Source organism: Elephantulus edwardii, unplaced genomic scaffold (assembly GCF_000299155.1).
Source record: "Elephantulus edwardii isolate Elephantulus edwardi_28Jun2011 unplaced genomic scaffold, EleEdw1.0 scaffold00066, whole genome shotgun sequence".
Lineage (NCBI taxonomy): Eukaryota > Metazoa > Chordata > Mammalia > Macroscelidea > Macroscelididae > Elephantulus > Elephantulus edwardii.
In genome coordinates this window covers 9,519,039-9,532,419 of record NW_006399816.1, presented here as the reverse complement: position 1 = coordinate 9,532,419, position 13,381 = coordinate 9,519,039, and the positions used below count along the sequence as shown (strand labels likewise).

At 40.7% G+C, this 13,381-nt stretch overlaps 1 pseudogene; it reads right to left on the bottom strand.

Moving 5' to 3' along the window:
• Positions 1 to 360: 360 nt before the first annotated feature.
• Positions 361 to 952, bottom strand: LOC102871757 (annotated as a pseudogene).
• Between the last annotated feature and the right edge of the window lie 12,429 nt (positions 953 to 13,381).

Here is a 13,381-nt window from a genome sequence, read left to right as displayed (position 1 = left end):
CCCTGTGTTCTTTACCTCCTGCAGTTCTTTATACCTCTTCAGTTCTTGTCTACAACCACAGTGTCCTCAATTCTTTCTCATTCCTCATCAGGCTGTAGGGACAGGCGTGGATGTTCTCCAGCACAGAAAACTCACTGCTGTGGAGTCAATTCCCAGCCCGCATGACTGTGTAGGATGGAGAGTAACTGTCCCATGCAGTTTCCAAGTCTGCAATCTTTACAGAAGCAGCCTGCCACATCTTTCTCCCAAAGAATGGCTAGTGGGTCTGGAACACTGACTTTTCAGTTAGCAGCCAAGAACTTTTTAAAAACATGTTATAAAAACCATTTTATTTTTGTATATATACTTGCTTCTAAGATTCTAAATAGTCTTGAAAGTTTCTAGGTCAGGTGCAGGTGAGTGAAGGGCTTTGATGAGTCACTTATATTGCCTAGACCCAAGATAAGCTACAAATGCAGTCTGAAGCAAAAAGGAGGAAAGCATCTTTGGTTTAGAAATCCTGATCCAGTAAGTTAAGATGCTGCCTTTCTCTGGTAGCAAGGCTGACGTATACCTGGGTGCTAGGCCACCATTCACAGGTATAGCCAAGACAAGAGGGTGAAGACCTCCAAAAAACAGGACCAACCAGTCTACTTTGTGTTACAGTACAAGTTCCACAGCTCAGATCACCTGCACTCAAACATAAGCTTACAAAATCCCTGTCAGCTAAATGTGCTGTCATAAATGGAATAACTACCATTGGTAAGCCAGCAACTATCCGAGCCTGTCACATTTAAGATGTGTCAAAAAAGACTGTGACTAGGCCACAGAGAGCAGCATTAAGTCCAATACATGTTGATCCATGTTCAAGTAGATTCTTTCCTACTTCTGGAAGTTGGTTAAGTTTTCTGGTTACAATATCAGTAGGTATTATGCTTTCCTTGATTGTATCATCTGGTTCATGATTTTTCATCTTGGAGCCTTATATTCCTCCCTTCTCTCAACAGTGGGTGACTCCACTGGTTTTCCTCAGCTACACCAGGGTGTGAGACAACCTCTGCTTACCTGGCGTGGGCACAGCCATCTTTTGCAGTCAAACACTTTAACCACCTGGCCACCAGGCCTCCTTTCAGTGCTATTCAAATGAAGGCGAATTCATTGCCGCTGAGTAAATTTCAACTGAAAGTGACTTTACAGGACAGAGTAGAACTGTCCCGTAAGGTTTCGGAGGCTGTCGTCACCAATGACATGTCTTTCTCCCATACAAAGGGTGGTGGATTTGGACTTCCAACATTTTGGTTAGCATCCGAGCACCTAACCACTGTGTCATGAGGACTACTATTGATGTTATACCCCAAACCAAACCCACTGCCAGTGAGTTGATTTTGACTCATAGCAACTCTGTAGGATGTGCAGGATTGCTCATAGATTTTTCAAGGCAGTAAATGTTTATTTAGGCAGACTGCTTTATCTTTCTCTCTAGAAGCAGCTGATAAGTTAGAACTGCTGACTTTTGGTTAGCAGTGGAATTATTTAACCACTGTGCCACCTGGACTCCTTGATACTCTAATTTCAGATTCCTTTCATCTGTTTAGAAAATCTGAAATGCTTACAGGCCGATTCATTTTCGAGAAGTGAGATTTCTAGGGGCACTCTACAGAACGTATCTGAACAGGCAGCTGTGCCTCGATCACCTAGGCTAAACAAAGAGAAGAGGGCTGCAGGTGCCTCAAGAAATAGTGATCTCTCCCACAAGGCCCCACTACCACCCAAATTGCATCCAGACATGGCCTTTAGGATTGATTGGATTCCTAGGACCTTGAAACAAGACCAAAATCCCCCAACCAAACCAGTTGCAGAGAATTTAAGAGGCAGAGGAGGTTTCAAGTGGCCCACCTGAGATCCTAACCTGGAAGGCCAGGGAGCAGATCCCATATTTATCCAAGGAATTAGGGGGATCCTATCTGTTCCTAGGATAGGGAGCTTTGGTGGCATTAGTGTCAAAGAACTGCACTGTGGATGCAAAGGTACATGATTCAAATCTATCAATTGCTCTGCAGGAGAAAGATGGGCAATCTCCTCCTGTGAGATTTACTGCCAGAGGATCAGCTAGGGGTGGGTTCTGACTTGATGGTACACAACAACAACAACAACAACAACAACGACAATCTGTTCCCAGATTAACCCAAGACTCTGGCTTTGATGTAAACACCAGTCAACATGAGAGGCTCTGAGGAGTTTTAAAAAGCAAGTTTGTTCTCACTTTGGAGCAGAAACTAAAGCAGGACCAAGCAGTCCTAATGAAAACTGGGTCAGCCCACTTCCCCTCAGCTCCAGGCATCCAGGACTTCATCCAAGCAGCTCTATGAAGGCTACGCTGTGTCAAGCCATTTTTTGATGCCTAGAACACAGTCCATCACAGGCCTTCTCCAAAGGCCAGATCAGAGTCCAACTTCGGAGGCTTTCAAAAACCACAATGGGAGGAAAGAGAAGGAATAAGGCATTTAAGAAACTGGAGGGAGAGGATTTAAGTGATCACACATAATCTGGAATCATTGAGGCATGAGAAATGCTTAGATCATAGTTTGCTGAATGAGAAAATGCAGGAATGTTGAAGGTGAAAGTAGGAATGATTCAGGTGATGAATGTCAGCAGCAAAGCGGTGCAGAAGGCTTGGGTGATCCTTGAAAGCCACAGATCTTCCTTCAAAACCTGTGAGCAGGGACCTTCCTGGTTTGTGGGACTGCAACAGTGTGAAATGCTGGGGTGTGTGTGTGTGTGTGTGTGTGTACATGCCTGAATTTCCACCTCAAAACTGACCTGAGACTAGCAGTTAGCTTTGGGTCTAGAAGAGTGGGAGAGACAGAACTGTCTGTGCTTCTGTCTGGCAGGGCCGGATGAACTTTAAAGGGCAAGTGAGTAAAGGGAAAAAGAAAGCGTGAGCCTCCCTCATCAGTGCTCTCTCACTTCTCAGGCTTCCCGGTGTACTGCTATCAGACTGCCTGCTGCTGCCCTTTCACACCCCTCCTGCGTGGACTGCCTCTGTGCGCTGTGCAAACCAGCTCTGTTACAGACCAAGCGGCTTATGTTATCCTGGATTGATCTGGTTCTCTATAATACCGGCAGTATATGTTTGAAAGGAATGGAAAGTTTACCGCCACCTGCATTTACTCGATATAAGAACTCAATTAGCAGCTTCATGATGAATGGAGAAGAGACTGAGATTGTTGACAGCTCAGCTTGCTTGGTTCCACAATCAACAGTTTTGGCACCAGCAGTCAGGAAATCAAAAGAAAAATTGCTTTGGGAAAGTCTGTTGTCAGGGACTTCTTTTTTAGAGTACTGAAGAGCAACATTGTCAGTCTGGAGATTAAGGTACACCTGATCCAGGCCATGGTCTTTGCAATTACTTGTTACACATCTGAGAACTGTACAATGAGTAAGGATGATAGAAGAAGGATCAGTGTCTTTGAGTTGTGATGCTGGAGGAGAGTGCTGAACATACCATACATTGCCAGGAGAACACACAGGACTGTGCTGGAGAGGGTGAAACAAGGCTATTCTCTGGGGGCAAGGATTTTGAGGTTCCATCTCACGTACTTTGGGCATGTGGCCAGGAGGGACCATACTTGGAGATGGATATCATGCTTGGAAGGGTGGAGGGACAGTGCAGGAGAGGAAGACCCAGGATGAGATGGATTGACTCAGTGACTGGAGAAATGGGATTAGGTCTGTTGGAGATGATGAGATTGGCTCAGGAGAGGGCAGGCTTCAGAGCTAATGTATGTAGAGTATAAGTCATTGTCGACTCAAACGACATATAAAACAAACACTCTATTGCAAAGAAGGTGGGATTTGATGTCAAGTTTCAAATCTGTATTTCTACCACTCACTCTGTGGCTATAGGCAAATCTTCACCCTTTCTGTCTTTTGGTGTCTTGGTGTTCTTTTTTTTTTTTAAAGCCAGTTATATACGGTAGTGGATGAAGGGTTTTATACCAACTTTAGCTGCACTATTGTTAGTAGTTTCTGATAACATCTCGACCTTCTTAACTGCTGAATGGGGACAAAAATTCCTACCTCCGAGATTGGAGGTGGGAGTCAGTGCTGTATCTAAAGACTTTAGCACAGTCCTAGTCTTAGTTTTCTAGTGCTGATGTTACACAAATACCATAAATGGATGAGTTTGCAGGACAGACTTTCTCTCACTTTTGGAGGCTGAAAGTCCATGACAGGCACATTCAGCTTGTGTCCATTCCTTCTGTGTTGGTGGCCACAGCATTCCTTGTCTTTTTAGCCTGTAGAGTCCTCACATGGCATCTATATGCACACTTGTCTCTGTGTCTCTGTTACTTTTGCTAGAACTTAAAAGCAATAGGTTTAGGACCTACCTTACATTGGTAGAACCTGAACTGATTGATTCCATTACACACAATTGTCCTATGAATGATAATTACAATATTATTATATTAGATTCACCTATAGGTATAGAGGTTGAGCTTCCAGTACATGCTTAAGGGACACACAATCCAATTCATAATTCTGGTGCATGTTAGAGCTAAAGAATGCAACCTGCCATTGCTGTGCTTGATTCATGAGATAATTTTCTTCTTAGCTTTGCTGGGCTCTTTCTCTCTCCATATAAGAGGGACAAGTGTCCCTGCGTGGATCACTATGTAGTGGGCTTTTCCAGTTTTTGGTTGCTCAGTTGCAATGTTTTAACCCACTGAATGAAAATACAGATGTGATCTACTCATTTTACTGTACTTTGAACATCTGGGGTTTTTCCAGTTCTTCATCATGCGAGGAGCACAATGGCTAACTTCAAGTTCAAGCCCTCTAGTTGCTCCATGGGAGAAATCGTAGCAGCCTGCTGCTTCAAAGATTTATGGTTCTGGAAACTTTTTGGATAGTTCTATTATGCCCTATGTGGCTTCTGTGAGTTGGAATTTATTTAATGGCAGTGGGTTCAGGTGGGCTGCTATGATGCACAGTGTTGTTGAATCTATTGATTCATATGGATTTGTGTGTGATATTAATGATATTGTCCAGTGATAACCATTATGAACGAGTCACATTTTCTTTGGGTTGGGCTCAGCTCTGAATAGCTTCCAATCAGTTGGCTGTCTTCCAGTTTCTTAGCGTTGATGAATGGTGCTTCCAGCATTGCATTCATTTGTTGAAACATCTCAACTGGTATTCCATCAGTTTCCAGAGGTTTGTTTTTTGCCAATGTCATCAAGTCAGCATCTTTCTCCAGTTCCATCAGTTCCTGACAGTATGCTGCTTCCTGAAATGGCTGAAGGGCAAATCAACCCCTTTTGCCATTTTGGTTGTGCCTTCTTGCTCTCTTTAGATGCTTCCTGTGTGCAATATTTAGCCCAGAGTCTTTCAATCCTACAACTCAAGGTTTGATTTTTTCCTTCAATTCTTTCAGCTTGAGAAATGCTGAGTGATTCTCTGACCTCTGAGTTTTCTAACATCAAGTCTTTGATTATAGTACTTTAACTTCTTAAGCCAACCTCTGAAATCATCTGTTCAGCTCTCTTACTTCACCATTTCTTCCATTTGTTTTAGCTTCTCTTCATTCGAGAGCAAATTTCAGAGGCTGTTCTGACATTCCTTTTAGATTACAGCTACAGAGTGGAGGAGAGTCTTTTGGTCTTTTCTTTCTTGTCTTTTAAGTGACATTTTACTTTCTTCACCTATGATTCCCTTAATGTCATCCTCTAACTCACCTAGTCTCCAGTCATTAGTATTCAGTGCATCAAATCTATTCTTAAGTTCACCTCTAGATGTAGGTGGTGAATTCTTAATGTTGTATTTTGGCTCTAGTATACTTGTTCTAGGAAGTTCTGGTGGACCAGTGGCAAGGAACAGTGCTGCAAATCTTAAGGCATGTGGTTCAAGGCCACCAGCTGCTCTGTGGGAGAAGAATGGGCAGTCTCCTCCCATGCAATAAACTGGCTCTGTTAACTGGAGGGTCAGCTATAGGTTAGTTCTGACTCTATGGCACACAACAACAAAAACAACAACATCATGTTCTATTTTATTCAGCTTCTTTAATTTGTATATGAGCAATTCCCCCCTCCCCCCATAATTAGCCTCTGGTCTTGTTTTGAGGTTGAGCTTCTCCACTGTCACTTTCCATAAACATGGTTTATTTAATTCCTGTGCATTTCATCTGGAGAGATCCACATGTATAGATGCCATTTATGTTGCTAAAAACCAGTATTTGCAATTACTAAGTTTTAGGCCTTGCAATATTCTATCATGTGGTTTCCAGCACCATTACTATCCCCAAGACCATATTGTTCAATTACTGATCCTTCTTTTTTCCAATTTCTGCAGTCCACTCGTTAGTAATTTTCAATACATCTTGATTGTATGCTTGAAATATATTAGACTTCAGAAATTGGTAAAAACCCCACAAACTTACATTTCTTCTTCTCAGGCTGTACTTCTTTGATAACAGATTTGTTATTTGGTATATTCACTACTATTTACAACACACGAGGATTCAGACGTCATTTCTTCTTCAATATTTTTTGTTTCTTTTTATTTATTTTATTTGTTTCACAGCAATATGAAGCAACTGAGAGTATTATGGTTTTGGTCAGGCACACCTTAATCTTTAAAATCTTGTTCTTTAATGCTTTAGAGAGGTTCTTTGTAGTGGGTTTGTTCAGTGTGATATGGCTTTTTATTTCTTGACTGATGCTTCCATGGATGTTGATTGTGGATCCAAGTAAAAAGAAATGATTGGTAACTTCAGTCTTCATTTAGCAGGATTTTGGCAAAAATCAGTTGTGATTTTTGTTTTCTTTTTTTTTCCCAGTGTCAAATTTTAATAGAGAAGTAATTAAAACCATATTAGTAAGAGATCCTATTGCTTTAGACATCTGGGAAGCAGCCAAAGCAGTAATCAGAGGTCAACTTATAGCAATAAGCAAACATCAAAAAAACAGGAAAAACAAAATTTTCATTAGCTCTATAAAGTACTACTAACAGCTAGGAAGTGAGATGGAAAGGGGGACGTTCACACATAGCCAGAAGAGATAACACGAAGATGTCATATCACAAAGATGTCATATGCATAAGCACATGGTCCCTTTGGGTGGGTTCGAACCTCTATGTTTTCGGTTCATAGTTGAACACTTGACCATTCATACTAGCCAGGGACTCCTTGGGTCTTGTTAAAGTACAAAATGAGTACAAACCTAATTACCAGTATTTTTCATAATTACTGTATTTTGTATGGTTCTAATAACTTGCTTATCTGGGTTCCAAACCCTTGACAAATTATAAGAGATGTCCTAACTACTTGGCAGATTCATTCGCTAAGAGTTATGAGAAGTGACAGCTACTGTGTTGCCAGACGGGTTGACACCAGATATTAAGACAGAGGAAAATTGGAGTCAACCTAATGGCTGTTAGCGTTCATTACAAAAAGATTCTTTAACTTTGCAAATAGACTTACCAGCATTACTTTAAATGGTAACTCCTATTCATGATTTTATCAGGCTAGCTTTTTTTGAAAATGTTGTTTGCATACAACCTAAATTAGGAACACATAAATGGAAAATGTACTTGTAGTGAGTTCAGATTATACTTTCTGAAGGGAGACATTTAATGATTTTTGTTTTCTTGATGTTGAGATACTTAAAATTATAGTTAAGTACTTAAAATTATAATTTTTGATCTTCAGTAAGTGCTTCAAATCCTTTTCACTTTCTGCAAGCAAGGTTGTGTTGTCTGAATCTTGACGGTTGTTGATGAGTCCTCCTTGAGTGTTGATGCCACATTCTTCTTGTAGTCCAGCTCCAGTTATCTAGATCTGTTTTACTCTTGGTTCTCTAGAGAAACAAGGCCAAGATAGGTCAGATGTTAGGAGAGAGGCTTCTTTTGAGTCTTACCACTTTGGGATTGAATTGTATTATTCTTTTTTTTTTTAATTTTTCATTATTTTTTGTGTGTACCGTCAAATCAGATCTGACTGGTACAGGAGGTGATTGCCCCTCCTTCTCCAGCAGAGCATCTGGTGGATTTGAACTGCATACCTCTGGGATTGCAAATGCAGCTTCTTGCCACTAGGACACCAAAGCTCCCTGAGTCTTATCACTTTGGAGACTGATCGATCCTCGGTAGGATGGCAAGGCAAGCTGTGGGTTCAAATCAGGCCAGTGGTTTGAACTCTCCCCAGTGACTCCACAGAGAAAAGATCTGATGATGTATGGAGCAAGTCTTCCCTGTCATGTGGCTCCCTGAAGCAGAACTGACTTGATGGCATAAAGCAGTTAAACCTGAGAGTCCATTTCCAAATCTAAAGTTGTGCAGCTTTACTCTTTTGCTGTCTTCTTTTTAACATTTTTAGTGCTTGTATTTAAGTCGTGAATCACTGGGTCAGCTTTGATCAATTGAGTTTTCTTATTGTCGTGGGTCACATTTTCATGATGGGTACTTTTTCAATAGATGGCAAACACTGTAATTCTTATCTTATTGGGTGTTAGATATTTTAATATTTCTATAAATATTACTGAGCTTTGGCCTGGAATGTGCTTATTTGAAGGCAGTTTGATCCTTTCAGGTCCTTTTTTGGTATTTTTTTTAAGGTCAACACAGAGCAGTCCAATGTAGGCCTAATGATTCCTCTCAGGCATAGTGCTGTGTTTGACTATTTACTTTAGTCCCTGACAGCATAATTTCTCTCTGAGAATATGGCAAGAGGTTCCTTAGTGATCTCAACTCTCTACTCTTGCTTCTTCTACAATCTTGAGAATAGATCGCATCACACCATTTCTCTGTTATCCCATAATAGGCTTCTTTCCTCGCCCTCATTTAAAAGCTCACTCGAGCTCACCCTTTTCTGATTCTTTCCCACACCCAACAAGTACTCTTGCCTTGCTTGCTATTTCTCTGTTCTTCATCTAGTTTTGCTCATGGTATGTCAAAGAAAAATTCCCAATTATCCTTCTCTTTTTCTGTGCTACTTACTTTCTATGCTCCATTAGACAAAAAGGTCTGTTTCTCCACTCCATGTAGCCCTGCAGAATGTTGGTCTGTAGAACGTTGTGCTGGATCTGAGTTGGAGTCTTACCAAAATAAAACCAAACCCGCTTCCATAGCATAGAGGTCAATTCATAGCGGTACTGTAGTACAGAGTTGCACTGCCCTGTGAGGTTTTCAAGGCTGGAAGCAGTTACAGAAGCAGACTGCCACATCTTTCTCCTATGAAGCTGGTGTGGGTTCAGATTACCAACCTTCTGATCAGCAGTTGAATGCCTAACCACTGCACCATTAAGGCTCCTTTGAGTTGAAGCCTTAACATATCTTAAATGCTTCTATTGCTCCTAAAAGCCTGTACTGCCACATGGACAAGCCTGGGCTATGAGACTCATGGCTCAACTATTCCCAGCAACTCAGCTGAAAGACAGTTAACGCTGAGAAGCAGAGTCACTTAGTGAAATGATCACTGAGAGAAACAATAACTGGGAACATAAGAACCGCCCAGCTGAGCCCAGCCCAAATTTGTGATCTACAAAATCATGAGCTGAATAAATAGTTATTTTTTGCCACTAAGTTTTCAGGTGATCTGCATTGAAAGCAGGAGTTTCTGGGGGGCACAAATGGTTAAACACTTAACTACGAATCGAAAGGTTGGCAGTTTGAACTATGAAATAAAATTCCAAGTATTGCTTTATGAGTACAGAAAATTCTCTTGCCTACACAGTAAAGGTCATCTTATTAAGTGTTAGAAATATATATGCTGTGTGTATACATAATTTCTAAAGTTTGTGATTGTGCTTTCAAATGTAACTAATCTGTCAAAGAGCTATTTAAAGTACTTAAGAGCAAGGATGTCAGTTTAAAGACTAAGGTGAGCCTGATCCAACTTATGATATTTTCAGTTGCTTCCTATGCATCTAAAAGTTTAAAAGTTAATAAGGAAGATGGAAGAATAATCTATGCCTTTGAACTATGGTGTTGGTGAAGAATATTGAATGGCTTGCTAAAAGACCAACTAAATTTGTGTTGGAGGAAGAGCAACCAGATTGCTCCTTAGAGGCAAGGATGATAAAGTTTTGTCTCACATACTTTAGGCCTGGTGTCAGGAGGGGCCATTCACTGGGAAAAGACGTCATGTTAGGAAAGGTAGAGTCAGTGAGATTGCTTGACACAGAGACGTCCACCACAACGGCCTTCATTATGGCAGAGATGATGAGGATGGGGCAGGATAGGGCAAGGTTCTGATTTGTTGTTCATAGGGTTGTTTTGGGTAATAGTGGACTTGATGGTACCTAACAACAATGACCTTTAAAGCAGCTTGCCTTTTTGTAAGGAGCCCTGGAGGGAGAGTGCATTACATGTCAAGCAGCTGAAAGGTTGGCGGTTTGAATTCGCCAGCCGCTCCAGGGGGGAAAAGTGGGTGGTCTCCCCATGCAAAGATTTACAGTCTCAGAAATAAGATGGAAGGAAGGTCGCTACAAGTCACTACTGTTTAGACTGATGAAAGTTGGTTGGGTTTTGTCTTGTTTCACATAATTGTAGTTAGGTGATCAGGTTCACTAAGTTATTCTTTCAGAAAATAATTGAATATTAATGAACCTTCCCTATTTTAAAGACTCTAGGGTTAGTGGTAAAGAATTGTGGTGCCAATGCGAAGGTGCATGGTTCAAATTCACCAGTTGCTCCAAGGGAGAAAGATGGACAATTTCCTCCTGTGCTATTTCCTGCCTCTGAAAACCTGCTGGAGGGTGAGCTATGGGTTGGTTTCTTTTCAATGGCAAACAATAACAACAACAGTCTTAAAAACAATGATTTTCTCAACAATAATATCAAAGTTTAAGAGGGGGGCAAACAACAAATTCTGGCGAGGTTGTAGAGAGATTGGAACTCCTGTTCACTGCTGGTGGGAGTGTAACATGGTGCAGCCACTATGGAAAGCAGTCTGGTGCTTTCTCAAAATCTTGGAAACAGAAACACCAAGTCCACTGGCAAGTCCTAAAAAGATCAGAGCTATGACTCAAACAGATTTATGCTCACTCATGTTTATTGCTGCATTATTCATAATAGCAAAGTGATGGAACCATCCCAAATATCCATCAAATGAATGGATAGAAAGAAATGGTACATTCACATAATGGAATGTTATGCAGCATTGAAAAACAATGAATTTATAAGACATTATACAACATGAGGGAGCCTGGAGGACGTTATGCTGAGTCAAATATCTCAGTCTCAAAAGGACAAACATTACAAAGCACTGCTGTTATAAAATAGGACAGACATGGGGGTTTTGGGGAGAGAAAGGAAAATATTGGATAGTTGACACTGCGTTAGAACAGAGGAGAGAAAGAACTGTCTGAAAAGAATATGCGATTCGGTATTATATGCATGACAATAATCTGAAAAAAGGGGTGCATTACTGTGTAATGGGGGGAAGAAAATGTTATAAAAAAACCAAACCAAACCACCATGGTGATCTTAGTACACTTAATGATTCTACTTTATAACATTGGAACATCTTTTCTCATAAGATTCGTATTTTTGGACATAATCATCAGTAATAAAAATCTTGACCAGCATTCCTTATTAAAGCATACACACACACCCGTTTTAAAAAAATCTTAATTCATTAGAACGCTGATTTCCTTGGTAACGATGTGCTGCCCAACTTTTGAAGTGCCCATTAACCCTACTTGGCAATCCGTTAATAGTGTTCTTTCTGATAGAAACCACCCAGAAGTACCTTCGAGAATAGGCTTGTGATCTACTTCTGAAAGGCCACAGTCTTAAAGCCCCATGGAGATTTGTACTCTGCACACACAGGGTCTCCATGAGTTGCAGTAAACTCAATGGCAAATTAACAACAACCTCATGGAGTAAAAGCTCTATGAGATAAGTTTCACCATCCTTGTTTCCAAGGAGCACCACGGCCACACTTTCTCCAAGACAGACTCTTTGGCAGTCCAAGGGCTATCTAGTGCCCTCCTCCAACACCACAACTCAAGGACATTGATTCTTCCTCTATCATCTTTAGTCGTTGTCCAGCCTTCACATGTGGAGCAAGTAATTGAAAAGACCATGGCCTGGAAGACGCACACCTTAGTCTCTAAACTGAAACTCTCATTCTTCAATACTTTGGAGAGGCCCCTCACAGCAGATTTTCCCAATGCAATACTTTTTTGATTTCTTGACTGCTGGTACCCAGGGTGACGATTGTGCATCCAAGTAGATAAAATAATTGACTATTTTAATCTTTTCTCCGTGCAATTTAGTCTCTGAACACTTGCTATGGGGATCAGCTATGAGGTGATTCTAACTCCATGTTATGCAACAACAACAACAAATCTTTTTGAAAGAAATGTTGCAGTTTATTGCAAACAGATTTATTGAGAAAGTATTGCTTTTGAAAATAATAGTAATAATAATAAAAATGCTTTCTTTGTTTTAGGCACTGTTTATGATGAACAACTTAAAAAATAAGTGATTATATATCATTGGAAAAATATGAAAACAAGCACATTTTGTTTCCACACCACAAATTTGTATTCTTTAGTTAAGATGATATTTTAAGAAGTTAATTACCCACCCCCATCCAAAGAAAAAAAAATTGTGAAAATTTGCTGGGGTTTTTGTTTTGATTTTTGTTTTTTTAGAAGTGAAATGAAAACCAGACTGCTCTGCATACTTCCTAGAAAGTCCTGCTCTGCCCAGTTTCAGAAGGCAAAAGCCTACCTTGCATTTTTTGGCCCTGCCTCTTGCCTGAGAGAATCGGGGGCACCTGTACCTTTCTGACAGTCTGTTGTCACTGCTGTTTCCATTTACCATCAACTCCACCAACATGAGCTTCTCATGTCCTAGGGATGTGCAGTCTAGCACTGCAAACCCTTGTTGGAGAAAATAAATTCTGCTGTGGGCTCCAGAGGCCACTCTATGTGTCCCAGTCAATTTGCAAGGGGCTCGTGCAATAAAGGAATCACATCACTTACTGCACATTTGCCAAATTCCTGCAACAAAATCTGGCATATTGGCTGATGATCCTGCCCATTACAACTTGAGTAAGTACCAAGTAGCATTTTTTTCTTCCAAAGCTCCTGATATGGGACCAAATGTATGGTCTCCCTGTTGGGTCATACTGCAAGCTCGGTTACAGTGTTTGGAAGATTTGTTGTCAACCTTGTAGTGTAGAGGCAGAACAGCTCTCAGGGATCATGATCCCTGTGTCTGTGCCTCACTTCCTCTAACTCTCTGCGTTGTGTGTTCTGTGCTTCCTATGGCAGGCAATTCTGCCTAAAGGAAGAAAATAAAACACATTTCCAATATGTACTATTTAGAAAATACAGAGAAGTACAAATAAAAGTAAAAAACAACACCCTTAATCACACTGGTATTTTTTTGT